Genomic DNA, 19,017 nt, shown 5'->3' on the forward strand with positions numbered 1-19,017 from the left:
TCCTTCTCTCTTTGGTTCTGGGGACAAATTACCTTAGGCAACTATTAGTTTTATTAGCTTAAGTGGCAAAGTTTAACTCAAACTAATCTTGCTTAGCCTCCACGAAAGAGAATTTACTGTGTAATTGTAGCTTAACGATATTACATTGACTTGAGCAACTCGTTTAATGTTTTCTAAATCACCTAAGTGTTCAGTTCTCAAGTCCGAAAGGACGAATTTGAATTCCCTTTAATTTTCATCCTATTGCCCTTTGTTTTCTCTAACTCTCTTTTCTAACTCTCAGGAAGAATGCTTCTCTAAAACTCCCTCCGTGCTTCTCCATCCATCTCCGTTTTGTTCTCCGAGCAAATTAGGTTAGGTGACCAAGTTTCACTGGCTTAAGTGGCAGAGTTTAACTCAAACCAATCTTGCTTAGCCTCCAAGAAAAGAGATTCTACTGAGTAATTGTGGCTTAATGATATTTGTTTAACTTAAGCACCTCATTTAATGTTTTCCGAATGGATGAATTTGAATTCCCTTTAATTTTCATCCTATTTCCCTTTCTTTTCTCTAACATTGAGTTCACATGTAGAATGCTTCTCTCTAACTCTCTCCGCCCTTTTCCATCCTTCTCTCTTTTGTTCTACGAACTAATTAGCTAAGGCAATTAATAGTTTCAGTAGCTTAAGTGGCCAAGTTTGACTCAAACTAATCTTGCTTAGCTTCCAAGAAGGAGATTATACTGAGTAATTGTAGACTAATGATATTAGTTTAACTTAAGCACCTCATTTAAGGTTTTGACAATCACTTAAGTGTTCAATTCTCAAGTCCAGAAGGATGAATTTGAAGTCGCTTTAATTTTCATCCTATTTCCCTTTCTTTTCTCCAACTTTCACTTCTAGCTCTCAAGAAGAAAGTTTTGCCCTAACTCTCTTCGTACTGCTCCATCCATCTCTCTTTTCTTCTAGGAACTAATTACCTTTGGCAACTATCCGTTTCATTAGCTTAAGAGGCCAAGTTTAGCTCAAACTAATCTAGCTTAGCCTCCAAGAAAGAGAATTTACTGAGTAATTGCAGCTTAACGATATTGTTTAACTCATTTCATGTTTTCTAGATCACCTAAGTGTTCAATTCGCAAGTCCAAAACGATGAATTTCAGTACGCTTTAATTTTCATCTTATTTCCCTTTCCTTTCTCCAAATTTCTATCCTACCACTCAAGATGAAAGTGTTTCTCTCACTCTCTCCGTCCTTCTCTAACCTTCTTCTCTCTTTTGTTCTAGGAACGAATTAGCCTAGGCAGAATAAGCTTCATTAGCTTAAGTGGCCAAGTTTAACTCAAACCAGTCTTTCTTAGCCTCCAAGAAAGAGACTTTACCGAGTAATTGTAGCTTCGCGATATTAGCTTAACTTAAGCAACTCATTTCATGTTTTCTAAGTCACCTAAGTGTTCAATTCTCAAGTTCAAAAGGCCGAATTTGAATTCCCTTTAATTTTCATCCTATTTCGCATTGTTTTCTCTAATTTTCTCTTTTGGCTCTCTGGAAGAAAGTTTCTCTCTAACTCTCTCTGTACTTCTCCATCCTTCTCTATTTTGTTCTAGGAACTAATTATGTTAGCCAACTAATATAGTTTCATTAGCTTAAGTGGTGGGAAAGTTTAACTCAAACTAATCTTGCTTAACCTCCAAGAATGAGATTCTACTAGGCAATTGTAGCTTAACGATATTAATTTAACTTAAGCACCTCTCATTTAATGTTTTCGAAATGGGTGACTTTGAACTCCCTTTAATTTTCGTCCTATTTCCCTTTCTTTTCTCTAACTCTCTCTTCTGGTTCTCGTGTAGAACGTTTTCTCTCTAACTCTCTCCGTCCTTCTCTCTTCTGTTCTAGGAACTAATTGGCTTAGGCAATTAATAGTTTCATCAGCTTAAGTGGCCAAGTTCAACTCAAACTAATTTGATCACCTCCAAGAAAAAGAATTTATTGAGTAATTGTAGCCTAACAATATTAGTTTAACTTGTTTCACCTCATTTAAGGTTTTGCAAACCACCCAAGTGTTCAAATCCCACGCCCAAAAGGATGATTTTGAATTCGCTTAAATTTTCATCCCATTTCCCTTTTCTTTTCTCTTACTTTCTTTTCTAACTCTCGAGAAGAAAGTTTCTCCCTAACTCTCTCCGTCGTTCTCCCTCGTTCTCTCTTTTATTCAAGGAACTAATAAGTTTCTGCATCAGCATAAGAAGTGGCCAAGTTCAACCCAAACTAATCTTGCTTAGCCTCCAAAAAACGGGAATTTACTCAGTAATTGTAGCTCAACGATATTACTTTAACTTAAGCAGCTCATTTAATGTTTTCTAAATCACCTAAGTGTTCGATTCTCAAGTCCAAAAGGGTGAATTTGAATTCGCTTTAATTTTTCATCCTATTTCCCTTTGTTTTCTCTAACTTTCTCTTATAGCTCTCAGGATGAAAGTTTCTCTCTGACTCTCTCCGTCCGTGTCATTCCTTCTCTATTTTGTTCTGGCAACTAATTAGGTTAGGCAGCTTATAGTTTCATTACCATAAGTGGCCAAGTTTAACTCAAACTAATCTTGCTTGGCCTCCAAGAAAGAGATTGCACGGAATAATGGTAGCTTAAAAATATTAGTTTAGCTTAAGCACCTCATTTAAGGTTTTGTAAATCGGCTAAGTGTTCAAAGGTTGAATCCGAAGTCGCTTTAATTTTCATCCTCTTTCCCTTTATTTTCTCTAGCTTTTTCTCTTCTACCACTCGAGAAGAAAATTTCTCTCTAACTCCCCCGTCCTTCTCCATCCTTCTCTCTTTGGTTCTGGGGACAAATTACCTTAGGCAACTATTAGTTTTATTAGCTTAAGTGGCAAAGTTTAACTCAAACTAATCTTGCTTAGCCTCCACGAAAGAGAATTTACTGTGTAATTGTAGCTTAACGATATTACATTGACTTGAGCAACTCGTTTAATGTTTTCTAAATCACCTAAGTGTTCAGTTCTCAAGTCCGAAAGGACGAATTTGAATTCCCTTTAATTTTCATCCTATTGCCCTTTGTTTTCTCTAACTCTCTTTTCTAACTCTCAGGAAGAATGCTTCTCTAAAACTCCCTCCGTGCTTCTCCATCCATCTCCGTTTTGTTCTCCGAGCAAATTAGGTTAGGTGACCAAGTTTCATTGGCTTAAGTGGCAGAGTTTAACTCAAACCAATCTTGCTTAGCCTCCAAGAAAAGAGATTCTACTGAGTAATTGTGGCTTAATGATATTTGTTTAACTTAAGCACCTCATTTAATGTTTTCCGAATGGATGAATTTGAATTCCCTTTAATTTTCATCCTATTTCCCTTTCTTTTCTCTAACATTGAGTTCACATGTAGAATGCTTCTCTCTAACTCTCTCCGCCCTTTTCCATCCTTCTCTCTTTTGTTCTACGAACTAATTAGCTAAGGCAATTAATAGTTTCAGTAGCTTAAGTGGCCAAGTTTGACTCAAACTAATCTTGCTTAGCTTCCAAGAAGGAGATTATACTGAGTAATTGTAGACTAATGATATTAGTTTAACTTAAGCACCTCATTTAAGGTTTTGACAATCACTTAAGTGTTCAATTCTCAAGTCCAGAAGGATGAATTTGAAGTCGCTTTAATTTTCATCCTATTTCCCTTTCTTTTCTCCAACTTTCACTTCTAGCTCTCAAGAAGAAAGTTTTGCCCTAACTCTCTTCGTACTGCTCCATCCATCTCTCTTTTCTTCTAGGAACTAATTACCTTTGGCAACTATCCGTTTCATTAGCTTAAGAGGCCAAGTTTAGCTCAAACTAATCTAGCTTAGCCTCCAAGAAAGAGAATTTACTGAGTAATTGCAGCTTAACGATATTGTTTAACTCATTTCATGTTTTCTAGATCACCTAAGTGTTCAATTCGCAAGTCCAAAACGATGAATTTCAGTACGCTTTAATTTTCATCTTATTTCCCTTTCCTTTCTCCAAATTTCTATCCTACCACTCAAGATGAAAGTGTTTCTCTCACTCTCTCCGTCCTTCTCTAACCTTCTTCTCTCTTTTGTTCTAGGAACGAATTAGCCTAGGCAGAATAAGCTTCATTAGCTTAAGTGGCCAAGTTTAACTCAAACCAGTCTTTCTTAGCCTCCAAGAAAGAGACTTTACCGAGTAATTGTAGCTTCGCGATATTAGCTTAACTTAAGCAACTCATTTCATGTTTTCTAAGTCACCTAAGTGTTCAATTCTCAAGTTCAAAAGGCCGAATTTGAATTCCCTTTAATTTTCATCCTATTTCGCATTGTTTTCTCTAATTTTCTCTTTTGGCTCTCTGGAAGAAAGTTTCTCTCTAACTCTCTCTGTACTTCTCCATCCTTCTCTATTTTGTTCTAGGAACTAATTATGTTAGCCAACTAATATAGTTTCATTAGCTTAAGTGGTGGGAAAGTTTAACTCATACTAATCTTGCTTAACCTCCAAGAATGAGATTCTACTAGGCAATTGTAGCTTAACGATATTAATTTAACTTAAGCACCTCTCATTTAATGTTTTCGAAATGGGTGACTTTGAACTCCCTTTAATTTTCGTCCTATTTCCCTTTCTTTTCTCTAACTCTCTCTTCTGGTTCTCGTGTAGAACGTTTTCTCTCTAACTCTCTCCGTCCTTCTCTCTTCTGTTCTAGGAACTAATTGGCTTAGGCAATTAATAGTTTCATCAGCTTAAGTGGCCAAGTTCAACTCAAACTAATTTGATCACCTCCAAGAAAAAGAATTTATTGAGTAATTGTAGCCTAACAATATTAGTTTAACTTAAACACCTCATTTAAGGTTTTGCAAACCACCCAAGTGTTCAAATCCCACGCCCAAAAGGATGATTTTGAATTCGCTTAAATTTTCATCCCATTTCCCTTTTCTTTTCTCTTACTTTCTTTTCTAACTCTCGAGAAGAAAGTTTCTCCCTAACTCTCTCCGTCGTTCTCCCTCGTTCTCTCTTTTATTCAAGGAACTAATAAGTTTCTGCATCAGCATAAGAAGTGGCCAAGTTCAACCCAAACTAATCTTGCTTAGCCTCCAAAAAACGGGAATTTACTCAGTAATTGTAGCTCAACGATATTACTTTAACTTAAGCAGCTCATTTAATGTTTTCTAAATCACCTAAGTGTTCGATTCTCAAGTCCAAAAGGGTGAATTTGAATTCGCTTTAATTTTTCATCCTATTTCCCTTTGTTTTCTCTAACTTTCTCTTATAGCTCTCAGGATGAAAGTTTCTCTCTGACTCTCTCCGTCCGTGTCATTCCTTCTCTATTTTGTTCTGGCAACTAATTAGGTTAGGCAGCTTATAGTTTCATTACCATAAGTGGCCAAGTTTAACTCAAACTAATCTTGCTTGGCCTCCAAGAAAGAGATTGCACGGAATAATGGTAGCTTAAAAATATTAGTTTAGCTTAAGCACCTCATTTAAGGTTTTGTAAATCGGCTAAGTGTTCAAAGGTTGAATCCGAAGTCGCTTTAATTTTCATCCTCTTTCCCTTTATTTTCTCTAGCTTTTTCTCTTCTACCACTCGAGAAGAAAATTTCTCTCTAACTCCCCCGTCCTTCTCCATCCTTCTCTCTTTGGTTCTGGGGACAAATTACCTTAGGCAACTATTAGTTTTATTAGCTTAAGTGGCAAAGTTTAACTCAAACTAATCTTGCTTAGCCTCCACGAAAGAGAATTTACTGTGTAATTGTAGCTTAACGATATTACATTGACTTGAGCAACGCGTTTAATGTTTTCTAAATCACCTAAGTGTTCAGTTCTCAAGTCCGAAAGGACGAATTTGAATTCCCTTTAATTTTCATCCTATTGCCCTTTGTTTTCTCTAACTCTCTTTTCTAACTCTCAGGAAGAATGCTTCTCTAAAACTCCCTCCGTGCTTCTCCATCCATCTCCGTTTTGTTCTCCGAGCAAATTAGGTTAGGTGACCAAGTTTCACTGGCTTAAGTGGCAGAGTTTAACTCAAACCAATCTTGCTTAGCCTCCAAGAAAAGAGATTCTACTGAGTAATTGTGGCTTAATGATATTTGTTTAACTTAAGCACCTCATTTAATGTTTTCCGAATGGATGAATTTGAATTCCCTTTAATTTTCATCCTATTTCCCTTTCTTTTCTCTAACATTGAGTTCACATGTAGAATGCTTCTCTCTAACTCTCTCCGCCCTTTTCCATCCTTCTCTCTTTTGTTCTACGAACTAATTAGCTAAGGCAATTAATAGTTTCAGTAGCTTAAGTGGCCAAGTTTGACTCAAACTAATCTTGCTTAGCTTCCAAGAAGGAGATTATACTGAGTAATTGTAGACTAATGATATTAGTTTAACTTAAGCACCTCATTTAAGGTTTTGACAATCACTTAAGTGTTCAATTCTCAAGTCCAGAAGGATGAATTTGAAGTCGCTTTAATTTTCATCCTATTTCCCTTTCTTTTCTCCAACTTTCACTTCTAGCTCTCAAGAAGAAAGTTTTGCCCTAACTCTCTTCGTACTGCTCCATCCATCTCTCTTTTCTTCTAGGAACTAATTACCTTTGGCAACTATCCGTTTCATTAGCTTAAGAGGCCAAGTTTAGCTCAAACTAATCTAGCTTAGCCTCCAAGAAAGAGAATTTACTGAGTAATTGCAGCTTAACGATATTGTTTAACTCATTTCATGTTTTCTAGATCACCTAAGTGTTCAATTCGCAAGTCCAAAACGATGAATTTCAGTACGCTTTAATTTTCATCTTATTTCCCTTTCCTTTCTCCAAATTTCTATCCTACCACTCAAGATGAAAGTGTTTCTCTCACTCTCTCCGTCCTTCTCTAACCTTCTTCTCTCTTTTGTTCTAGGAACGAATTAGCCTAGGCAGAATAAGCTTCATTAGCTTAAGTGGCCAAGTTTAACTCAAACCAGTCTTTCTTAGCCTCCAAGAAAGAGACTTTACCGAGTAATTGTAGCTTCGCGATATTAGCTTAACTTAAGCAACTCATTTCATGTTTTCTAAGTCACCTAAGTGTTCAATTCTCAAGTTCAAAAGGCCGAATTTGAATTCCCTTTAATTTTCATCCTATTTCGCATTGTTTTCTCTAATTTTCTCTTTTGGCTCTCTGGAAGAAAGTTTCTCTCTAACTCTCTCTGTACTTCTCCATCCTTCTCTATTTTGTTCTAGGAACTAATTATGTTAGCCAACTAATATAGTTTCATTAGCTTAAGTGGTGGGAAAGTTTAACTCAAACTAATCTTGCTTAACCTCCAAGAATGAGATTCTACTAGGCAATTGTAGCTTAACGATATTAATTTAACTTAAGCACCTCTCATTTAATGTTTTCGAAATGGGTGACTTTGAACTCCCTTTAATTTTCGTCCTATTTCCCTTTCTTTTCTCTAACTCTCTCTTCTGGTTCTCGTGTAGAACGTTTTCTCTCTAACTCTCTCCGTCCTTCTCTCTTCTGTTCTAGGAACTAATTGGCTTAGGCAATTAATAGTTTCATCAGCTTAAGTGGCCAAGTTCAACTCAAACTAATTTGATCACCTCCAAGAAAAAGAATTTATTGAGTAATTGTAGCCTAACAATATTAGTTTAACTTGTTTCACCTCATTTAAGGTTTTGCAAACCACCCAAGTGTTCAAATCCCACGCCCAAAAGGATGATTTTGAATTCGCTTAAATTTTCATCCCATTTCCCTTTTCTTTTCTCTTACTTTCTTTTCTAACTCTCGAGAAGAAAGTTTCTCCCTAACTCTCTCCGTCGTTCTCCCTCGTTCTCTCTTTTATTCAAGGAACTAATAAGTTTCTGCATCAGCATAAGAAGTGGCCAAGTTCAACCCAAACTAATCTTGCTTAGCCTCCAAAAAACGGGAATTTACTCAGTAATTGTAGCTCAACGATATTACTTTAACTTAAGCAGCTCATTTAATGTTTTCTAAATCACCTAAGTGTTCGATTCTCAAGTCCAAAAGGGTGAATTTGAATTCGCTTTAATTTTTCATCCTATTTCCCTTTGTTTTCTCTAACTTTCTCTTATAGCTCTCAGGATGAAAGTTTCTCTCTGACTCTCTCCGTCCGTGTCATTCCTTCTCTATTTTGTTCTGGCAACTAATTAGGTTAGGCAGCTTATAGTTTCATTACCATAAGTGGCCAAGTTTAACTCAAACTAATCTTGCTTGGCCTCCAAGAAAGAGATTGCACGGAATAATGGTAGCTTAAAAATATTAGTTTAGCTTAAGCACCTCATTTAAGGTTTTGTAAATCGGCTAAGTGTTCAAAGGTTGAATCCGAAGTCGCTTTAATTTTCATCCTCTTTCCCTTTATTTTCTCTAGCTTTTTCTCTTCTACCACTCGAGAAGAAAATTTCTCTCTAACTCCCCCGTCCTTCTCCATCCTTCTCTCTTTGGTTCTGGGGACAAATTACCTTAGGCAACTATTAGTTTTATTAGCTTAAGTGGCAAAGTTTAACTCAAACTAATCTTGCTTAGCCTCCACGAAAGAGAATTTACTGTGTAATTGTAGCTTAACGATATTACATTGACTTAAGCAACTCGTTTAATGTTTTCTAAATCACCTAAGTGTTCAGTTCTCAAGTCCGAAAGGACGAATTTGAATTCCCTTTAATTTTCATCCTATTGCCCTTTGTTTTCTCTAACTCTCTTTTCTAACTCTCAGGAAGAATGCTTCTCTAAAACTCCCTCCGTGCTTCTCCATCCATCTCCGTTTTGTTCTCCGAGCAAATTAGGTTAGGTGACCAAGTTTCACTGGCTTAAGTGGCAGAGTTTAACTCAAACCAATCTTGCTTAGCCTCCAAGAAAAGAGATTCTACTGAGTAATTGTGGCTTAATGATATTTGTTTAACTTAAGCACCTCATTTAATGTTTTCCGAATGGATGAATTTGAATTCCCTTTAATTTTCATCCTATTTCCCTTTCTTTTCTCTAACATTGAGTTCACATGTAGAATGCTTCTCTCTAACTCTCTCCGCCCTTTTCCATCCTTCTCTCTTTTGTTCTACGAACTAATTAGCTAAGGCAATTAATAGTTTCAGTAGCTTAAGTGGCCAAGTTTGACTCAAACTAATCTTGCTTAGCTTCCAAGAAGGAGATTATACTGAGTAATTGTAGACTAATGATATTAGTTTAACTTAAGCACCTCATTTAAGGTTTTGACAATCACTTAAGTGTTCAATTCTCAAGTCCAGAAGGATGAATTTGAAGTCGCTTTAATTTTCATCCTATTTCCCTTTCTTTTCTCCAACTTTCACTTCTAGCTCTCAAGAAGAAAGTTTTGCCCTAACTCTCTTCGTACTGCTCCATCCATCTCTCTTTTCTTCTAGGAACTAATTACCTTTGGCAACTATCCGTTTCATTAGCTTAAGAGGCCAAGTTTAGCTCAAACTAATCTAGCTTAGCCTCCAAGAAAGAGAATTTACTGAGTAATTGCAGCTTAACGATATTGTTTAACTCATTTCATGTTTTCTAGATCACCTAAGTGTTCAATTCGCAAGTCCAAAACGATGAATTTCAGTACGCTTTAATTTTCATCTTATTTCCCTTTCCTTTCTCCAAATTTCTATCCTACCACTCAAGATGAAAGTGTTTCTCTCACTCTCTCCGTCCTTCTCTAACCTTCTTCTCTCTTTTGTTCTAGGAACGAATTAGCCTAGGCAGAATAAGCTTCATTAGCTTAAGTGGCCAAGTTTAACTCAAACCAGTCTTTCTTAGCCTCCAAGAAAGAGACTTTACCGAGTAATTGTAGCTTCGCGATATTAGCTTAACTTAAGCAACTCATTTCATGTTTTCTAAGTCACCTAAGTGTTCAATTCTCAAGTTCAAAAGGCCGAATTTGAATTCCCTTTAATTTTCATCCTATTTCGCATTGTTTTCTCTAATTTTCTCTTTTGGCTCTCTGGAAGAAAGTTTCTCTCTAACTCTCTCTGTACTTCTCCATCCTTCTCTATTTTGTTCTAGGAACTAATTATGTTAGCCAACTAATATAGTTTCATTAGCTTAAGTGGTGGGAAAGTTTAACTCAAACTAATCTTGCTTAACCTCCAAGAATGAGATTCTACTAGGCAATTGTAGCTTAACGATATTAATTTAACTTAAGCACCTCTCATTTAATGTTTTCGAAATGGGTGACTTTGAACTCCCTTTAATTTTCGTCCTATTTCCCTTTCTTTTCTCTAACTCTCTCTTCTGGTTCTCGTGTAGAACGTTTTCTCTCTAACTCTCTCCGTCCTTCTCTCTTCTGTTCTAGGAACTAATTGGCTTAGGCAATTAATAGTTTCATCAGCTTAAGTGGCCAAGTTCAACTCAAACTAATTTGATCACCTCCAAGAAAAAGAATTTATTGAGTAATTGTAGCCTAACAATATTAGTTTAACTTGTTTCACCTCATTTAAGGTTTTGCAAACCACCCAAGTGTTCAAATCCCACGCCCAAAAGGATGATTTTGAATTCGCTTAAATTTTCATCCCATTTCCCTTTTCTTTTCTCTTACTTTCTTTTCTAACTCTCGAGAAGAAAGTTTCTCCCTAACTCTCTCCGTCGTTCTCCCTCGTTCTCTCTTTTATTCAAGGAACTAATAAGTTTCTGCATCAGCATAAGAAGTGGCCAAGTTCAACCCAAACTAATCTTGCTTAGCCTCCAAAAAACGGGAATTTACTCAGTAATTGTAGCTCAACGATATTACTTTAACTTAAGCAGCTCATTTAATGTTTTCTAAATCACCTAAGTGTTCGATTCTCAAGTCCAAAAGGGTGAATTTGAATTCGCTTTAATTTTTCATCCTATTTCCCTTTGTTTTCTCTAACTTTCTCTTATAGCTCTCAGGATGAAAGTTTCTCTCTGACTCTCTCCGTCCGTGTCATTCCTTCTCTATTTTGTTCTGGCAACTAATTAGGTTAGGCAGCTTATAGTTTCATTACCATAAGTGGCCAAGTTTAACTCAAACTAATCTTGCTTGGCCTCCAAGAAAGAGATTGCACGGAATAATGGTAGCTTAAAAATATTAGTTTAGCTTAAGCACCTCATTTAAGGTTTTGTAAATCGGCTAAGTGTTCAAAGGTTGAATCCGAAGTCGCTTTAATTTTCATCCTCTTTCCCTTTATTTTCTCTAGCTTTTTCTCTTCTACCACTCGAGAAGAAAATTTCTCTCTAACTCCCCCGTCCTTCTCCATCCTTCTCTCTTTGGTTCTGGGGACAAATTACCTTAGGCAACTATTAGTTTTATTAGCTTAAGTGGCAAAGTTTAACTCAAACTAATCTTGCTTAGCCTCCACGAAAGAGAATTTACTGTGTAATTGTAGCTTAACGATATTACATTGACTTGAGCAACTCGTTTAATGTTTTCTAAATCACCTAAGTGTTCAGTTCTCAAGTCCGAAAGGACGAATTTGAATTCCCTTTAATTTTCATCCTATTGCCCTTTGTTTTCTCTAACTCTCTTTTCTAACTCTCAGGAAGAATGCTTCTCTAAAACTCCCTCCGTGCTTCTCCATCCATCTCCGTTTTGTTCTCCGAGCAAATTAGGTTAGGTGACCAAGTTTCACTGGCTTAAGTGGCAGAGTTTAACTCAAACCAATCTTGCTTAGCCTCCAAGAAAAGAGATTCTACTGAGTAATTGTGGCTTAATGATATTTGTTTAACTTAAGCACCTCATTTAATGTTTTCCGAATGGATGAATTTGAATTCCCTTTAATTTTCATCCTATTTCCCTTTCTTTTCTCTAACATTGAGTTCACATGTAGAATGCTTCTCTCTAACTCTCTCCGCCCTTTTCCATCCTTCTCTCTTTTGTTCTACGAACTAATTAGCTAAGGCAATTAATAGTTTCAGTAGCTTAAGTGGCCAAGTTTGACTCAAACTAATCTTGCTTAGCTTCCAAGAAGGAGATTATACTGAGTAATTGTAGACTAATGATATTAGTTTAACTTAAGCACCTCATTTAAGGTTTTGACAATCACTTAAGTGTTCAATTCTCAAGTCCAGAAGGATGAATTTGAAGTCGCTTTAATTTTCATCCTATTTCCCTTTCTTTTCTCCAACTTTCACTTCTAGCTCTCAAGAAGAAAGTTTTGCCCTAACTCTCTTCGTACTGCTCCATCCATCTCTCTTTTCTTCTAGGAACTAATTACCTTTGGCAACTATCCGTTTCATTAGCTTAAGAGGCCAAGTTTAGCTCAAACTAATCTAGCTTAGCCTCCAAGAAAGAGAATTTACTGAGTAATTGCAGCTTAACGATATTGTTTAACTCATTTCATGTTTTCTAGATCACCTAAGTGTTCAATTCGCAAGTCCAAAACGATGAATTTCAGTACGCTTTAATTTTCATCTTATTTCCCTTTCCTTTCTCCAAATTTCTATCCTACCACTCAAGATGAAAGTGTTTCTCTCACTCTCTCCGTCCTTCTCTAACCTTCTTCTCTCTTTTGTTCTAGGAACGAATTAGCCTAGGCAGAATAAGCTTCATTAGCTTAAGTGGCCAAGTTTAACTCAAACCAGTCTTTCTTAGCCTCCAAGAAAGAGACTTTACCGAGTAATTGTAGCTTCGCGATATTAGCTTAACTTAAGCAACTCATTTCATGTTTTCTAAGTCACCTAAGTGTTCAATTCTCAAGTTCAAAAGGCCGAATTTGAATTCCCTTTAATTTTCATCCTATTTCGCATTGTTTTCTCTAATTTTCTCTTTTGGCTCTCTGGAAGAAAGTTTCTCTCTAACTCTCTCTGTACTTCTCCATCCTTCTCTATTTTGTTCTAGGAACTAATTATGTTAGCCAACTAATATAGTTTCATTAGCTTAAGTGGTGGGAAAGTTTAACTCATACTAATCTTGCTTAACCTCCAAGAATGAGATTCTACTAGGCAATTGTAGCTTAACGATATTAATTTAACTTAAGCACCTCTCATTTAATGTTTTCGAAATGGGTGACTTTGAACTCCCTTTAATTTTCGTCCTATTTCCCTTTCTTTTCTCTAACTCTCTCTTCTGGTTCTCGTGTAGAACGTTTTCTCTCTAACTCTCTCCGTCCTTCTCTCTTCTGTTCTAGGAACTAATTGGCTTAGGCAATTAATAGTTTCATCAGCTTAAGTGGCCAAGTTCAACTCAAACTAATTTGATCACCTCCAAGAAAAAGAATTTATTGAGTAATTGTAGCCTAACAATATTAGTTTAACTTAAACACCTCATTTAAGGTTTTGCAAACCACCCAAGTGTTCAAATCCCACGCCCAAAAGGATGATTTTGAATTCGCTTAAATTTTCATCCCATTTCCCTTTTCTTTTCTCTTACTTTCTTTTCTAACTCTCGAGAAGAAAGTTTCTCCCTAACTCTCTCCGTCGTTCTCCCTCGTTCTCTCTTTTATTCAAGGAACTAATAAGTTTCTGCATCAGCATAAGAAGTGGCCAAGTTCAACCCAAACTAATCTTGCTTAGCCTCCAAAAAACGGGAATTTACTCAGTAATTGTAGCTCAACGATATTACTTTAACTTAAGCAGCTCATTTAATGTTTTCTAAATCACCTAAGTGTTCGATTCTCAAGTCCAAAAGGGTGAATTTGAATTCGCTTTAATTTTTCATCCTATTTCCCTTTGTTTTCTCTAACTTTCTCTTATAGCTCTCAGGATGAAAGTTTCTCTCTGACTCTCTCCGTCCGTGTCATTCCTTCTCTATTTTGTTCTGGCAACTAATTAGGTTAGGCAGCTTATAGTTTCATTACCATAAGTGGCCAAGTTTAACTCAAACTAATCTTGCTTGGCCTCCAAGAAAGAGATTGCACGGAATAATGGTAGCTTAAAAATATTAGTTTAGCTTAAGCACCTCATTTAAGGTTTTGTAAATCGGCTAAGTGTTCAAAGGTTGAATCCGAAGTCGCTTTAATTTTCATCCTCTTTCCCTTTATTTTCTCTAGCTTTTTCTCTTCTACCACTCGAGAAGAAAATTTCTCTCTAACTCCCCCGTCCTTCTCCATCCTTCTCTCTTTGGTTCTGGGGACAAATTACCTTAGGCAACTATTAGTTTTATTAGCTTAAGTGGCAAAGTTTAACTCAAACTAATCTTGCTTAGCCTCCACGAAAGAGAATTTACTGTGTAATTGTAGCTTAACGATATTACATTGACTTGAGCAACGCGTTTAATGTTTTCTAAATCACCTAAGTGTTCAGTTCTCAAGTCCGAAAGGACGAATTTGAATTCCCTTTAATTTTCATCCTATTGCCCTTTGTTTTCTCTAACTCTCTTTTCTAACTCTCAGGAAGAATGCTTCTCTAAAACTCCCTCCGTGCTTCTCCATCCATCTCCGTTTTGTTCTCCGAGCAAATTAGGTTAGGTGACCAAGTTTCACTGGCTTAAGTGGCAGAGTTTAACTCAAACCAATCTTGCTTAGCCTCCAAGAAAAGAGATTCTACTGAGTAATTGTGGCTTAATGATATTTGTTTAACTTAAGCACCTCATTTAATGTTTTCCGAATGGATGAATTTGAATTCCCTTTAATTTTCATCCTATTTCCCTTTCTTTTCTCTAACATTGAGTTCACATGTAGAATGCTTCTCTCTAACTCTCTCCGCCCTTTTCCATCCTTCTCTCTTTTGTTCTACGAACTAATTAGCTAAGGCAATTAATAGTTTCAGTAGCTTAAGTGGCCAAGTTTGACTCAAACTAATCTTGCTTAGCTTCCAAGAAGGAGATTATACTGAGTAATTGTAGACTAATGATATTAGTTTAACTTAAGCACCTCATTTAAGGTTTTGACAATCACTTAAGTGTTCAATTCTCAAGTCCAGAAGGATGAAGTTGAAGTCGCTTTAATTTTCATCCTATTTCCCTTTCTTTTCTCCAACTTTCACTTCTAGCTCTCAAGAAGAAAGTTTTGCCCTAACTCTCTTCGTACTGCTCCATCCATCTCTCTTTTCTTCTAGGAACTAATTACCTTTGGCAACTATCCGTTTCATTAGCTTAAGAGGCCAAGTTTAGCTCAAACTAATCTAGCTTAGCCTCCAAGAAAGAGAATTTACTGAGTAATTGCAGCTTAACGATATTGTTTAACTCATTTCATGTTTTCTAGATCACCTAAGTGTTCAATTCGCAAGTCCAAAACGATGAATTTCAGTACGCTTTAATTTTCATCTTATTTCCCTTTCCTTTCTCCAAATTTCTATCCTACCACTCAAGATGAAAGTGTTTCTCTCACTCTCTCCGTCCTTCTCTAACCTTCTTCTCTCTTTTGTTCTAGGAACGAATTAGCCTAGGCAGAATAAGCTTCATTAGCTTAAGTGGCCAAGTTTAACTCAAACCAGTCTTTCTTAGCCTCCAAGAAAGAGACTTTACCGAGTAATTGTAGCTTCGCGATATTAGCTTAACTTAAGCAACTCATTTCATGTTTTCTAAGTCACCTAAGTGTTCAATTCTCAAGTTCAAAAGGCCGAATTTGAATTCCCTTTAATTTTCATCCTATTTCGCATTGTTTTCTCTAATTTTCTCTTTTGGCTCTCTGGAAGAAAGTTTCTCTCTAACTCTCTCTGTACTTCTCCATCCTTCTCTATTTTGTTCTAGGAACTAATTATGTTAGCCAACTAATATAGTTTCATTAGCTTAAGTGGTGGGAAAGTTTAACTCAAACTAATCTTGCTTAACCTCCAAGAATGAGATTCTACTAGGCAATTGTAGCTTAACGATATTAATTTAACTTAAGCACCTCTCATTTAATGTTTTCGAAATGGGTGACTTTGAACTCCCTTTAATTTTCGTCCTATTTCCCTTTCTTTTCTCTAACTCTCTCTTCTGGTTCTCGTGTAGAACGTTTTCTCTCTAACTCTCTCCGTCCTTCTCTCTTCTGTTCTAGGAACTAATTGGCTTAGGCAATTAATAGTTTCATCAGCTTAAGTGGCCAAGTTCAACTCAAACTAATTTGATCACCTCCAAGAAAAAGAATTTATTGAGTAATTGTAGCCTAACAATATTAGTTTAACTTGTTTCACCTCATTTAAGGTTTTGCAAACCACCCAAGTGTTCAAATCCCACGCCCAAAAGGATGATTTTGAATTCGCTTAAATTTTCATCCCATTTCCCTTTTCTTTTCTCTTACTTTCTTTTCTAACTCTCGAGAAGAAAGTTTCTCCCTAACTCTCTCCGTCGTTCTCCCTCGTTCTCTCTTTTATTCAAGGAACTAATAAGTTTCTGCATCAGCATAAGAAGTGGCCAAGTTCAACCCAAACTAATCTTGCTTAGCCTCCAAAAAACGGGAATTTACTCAGTAATTGTAGCTCAACGATATTACTTTAACTTAAGCAGCTCATTTAATGTTTTCTAAATCACCTAAGTGTTCGATTCTCAAGTCCAAAAGGGTGAATTTGAATTCGCTTTAATTTTTCATCCTATTTCCCTTTGTTTTCTCTAACTTTCTCTTATAGCTCTCAGGATGAAAGTTTCTCTCTGACTCTCTCCGTCCGTGTCATTCCTTCTCTATTTTGTTCTGGCAACTAATTAGGTTAGGCAGCTTATAGTTTCATTACCATAAGTGGCCAAGTTTAACTCAAACTAATCTTGCTTGGCCTCCAAGAAAGAGATTGCACGGAATAATGGTAGCTTAAAAATATTAGTTTAGCTTAAGCACCTCATTTAAGGTTTTGTAAATCGGCTAAGTGTTCAAAGGTTGAATCCGAAGTCGCTTTAATTTTCATCCTCTTTCCCTTTATTTTCTCTAGCTTTTTCTCTTCTACCACTCGAGAAGAAAATTTCTCTCTAACTCCCCCGTCCTTCTCCATCCTTCTCTCTTTGGTTCTGGGGACAAATTACCTTAGGCAACTATTAGTTTTATTAGCTTAAGTGGCAAAGTTTAACTCAAACTAATCTTGCTTAGCCTCCACGAAAGAGAATTTACTGTGTAATTGTAGCTTAACGATATTACATTGACTTAAGCAACTCGTTTAATGTTTTTGTGACACCCCTGTTCCGTAGTATGTTAATTGGTCCTTAGCATGATGTGATTATGTATTTTGATATGATTTTGTGTTCCACTATGTGAAAATATGTGGTTTGAAATTTTATCTGTTCATCGTAGGAATATCTGTTTGAGTAGTCTGTTTTGGAAATTTAATTGAGGGCCTTATCGGCCACGGAACCCGAAATTGACTACGCCATTGTGGTTGGCATAATTTTTAGGGCCTACGGTGAAATTTAATTGAAATTTGATTCTGGTCAATTTAAACTGATTAAATTGATAAATTAAGCACCCCATTATTTTATATTAAAATATTTGTTAGTGGGGCTTGTTGTATATTTGCATTGCACTCCCCTTTAGCTCTCTTAAAACTCAAAATCTGAGTTAGACAATTGAGAGGGAGAGAGAGGCCGGCCATGGAGAGAAAAAGGGAGAGATTTGTGTAATTTGGGCTCAAGACTTGGGAATTTGAAGATCTAGCTCAAGATTTGGCTAGAGCTTGAGTGTTGAAGCTCTTAGGTAAGTGATTTCATGAAATCTTACTTGTAATTTGTGAGTTCGAGGGTTGTTTGTGATCAAGAACATGTAATGAGTTGATTTTTGTTGAGATTGAAGTCTTAGAACTCATGCATGTAAGAAATTACTTTGAATTTGCATGTTTGAGCTTGAAACACATGATTCATGTGGAGTTTTGGGTAAAGCTCATGTTGTAGTCGCCATTTGTACCATCTAAGTTGAGAATGATGAGCATCTCCCACATGCATGTACAAATCATGGGAGTATAAGTCTTGAATGTTTGAATTTGAGCATGTTGATGATGGGTTTGAGACAATTTGGGACATGCATGTAGATAATTCATGTAATTGAGCTTCCTAATGTTGTAATCTGCATTAGTAGCATGTTAGCATGTGTAAATGTGTAATTTGAACCATTGCATGCAAGAAATGTAGATGGAAAACTGATTTGGAGCTCAAGAACACGATCTGGGAAACCCAGATTTTTGAGGTCCGCTCGAGCGGGGTAATGGCCGCTCGAGCGGGAAAATCGTGCTCCCAGCATTTTTGCAGAGTTGGATGCCCGCTCGAGCGGGACATTTCACGCTCGAGCGTGGATCTTTGTAGACGGACCTTCAGCTCGAGCGCATCTTTTGTGCAACCAGTACCTTGCAGGCCTTAAGGGTCCGCTCGAGCGGAGAAGCTTACGCTCGAGCGGGGACCCTGTTTTCTGGAATTTTGTTCATACATTCTGTGATTCGTTTTCCGTTCTCTTTCACTTGTAAGCACTCTTAGGCATGTGTTAAGCATTGTAAATGAGTTAATGAGATAAGAACAAAGCCTAAAGAGGAATGTGTGAATTAAAGAACGAATTGAACTGTTAGTGACCCTTTTGTATTCATGAAATGTGTAGGGTCAAGCTCCAGGGCGCATCCACAAGCCGATCACTGTGAGTAATATCAATATTTGAAAACTTGTCAATGTCCAATTGTTATTCCCCTATAAATATTATGAGTTGTTAATTGGGATTGTGGACAAAAGTTTGACATGAATGAATGGGCCAAAGGCCGTTTGACATGAATGAATGGGCCAAAGGCCGTTTGACATGAATGAATGGGCCAAAGGCCGTTTGACATGAATGAATGGGCCAAAGGCCGTTTGACATGAATGAATGGGCCAAAGGCCGTTTGACATGAATGAATGGGCCAAAGGCCGTTTGACATGAATGAATGGGCCAAAGGCCGTTTGACATGAATGAATGGGCCAAAGGCCGTTTGACATGAATGAATGGGCCGAAGGCCGTTTTGGCATGAATGGAAACCCGGATGGGCCAAAGGCCAGAATGTTTGGAACTACAGTTACTTGACTTGCATTTCGTATAGTTATATATATTTTGCTGTTAAACAGAAGTATGAATTGGGCCCAAGGCCGTTTGGAGCATGTTGTTCTACATATTGTTATGTAACTGTTATATTTGATATTATTCACTGGGCTATCGCTCACGCTCATTCATGTATTTGTAGGTGAGCCAAGGGAAGTCCAAACCCAGCCCCAGTGAAGTCTGCTAGGAACAACAGGAGTTTTGGGAGAGTCAGCCTTGTG

Source organism: Camellia sinensis, chromosome 5 (genome assembly GCF_055761805.1).
Source record: "Camellia sinensis isolate YWXY chromosome 5, ASM5576180v1, whole genome shotgun sequence".
NCBI lineage: Eukaryota > Viridiplantae > Streptophyta > Magnoliopsida > Ericales > Theaceae > Camellia > Camellia sinensis.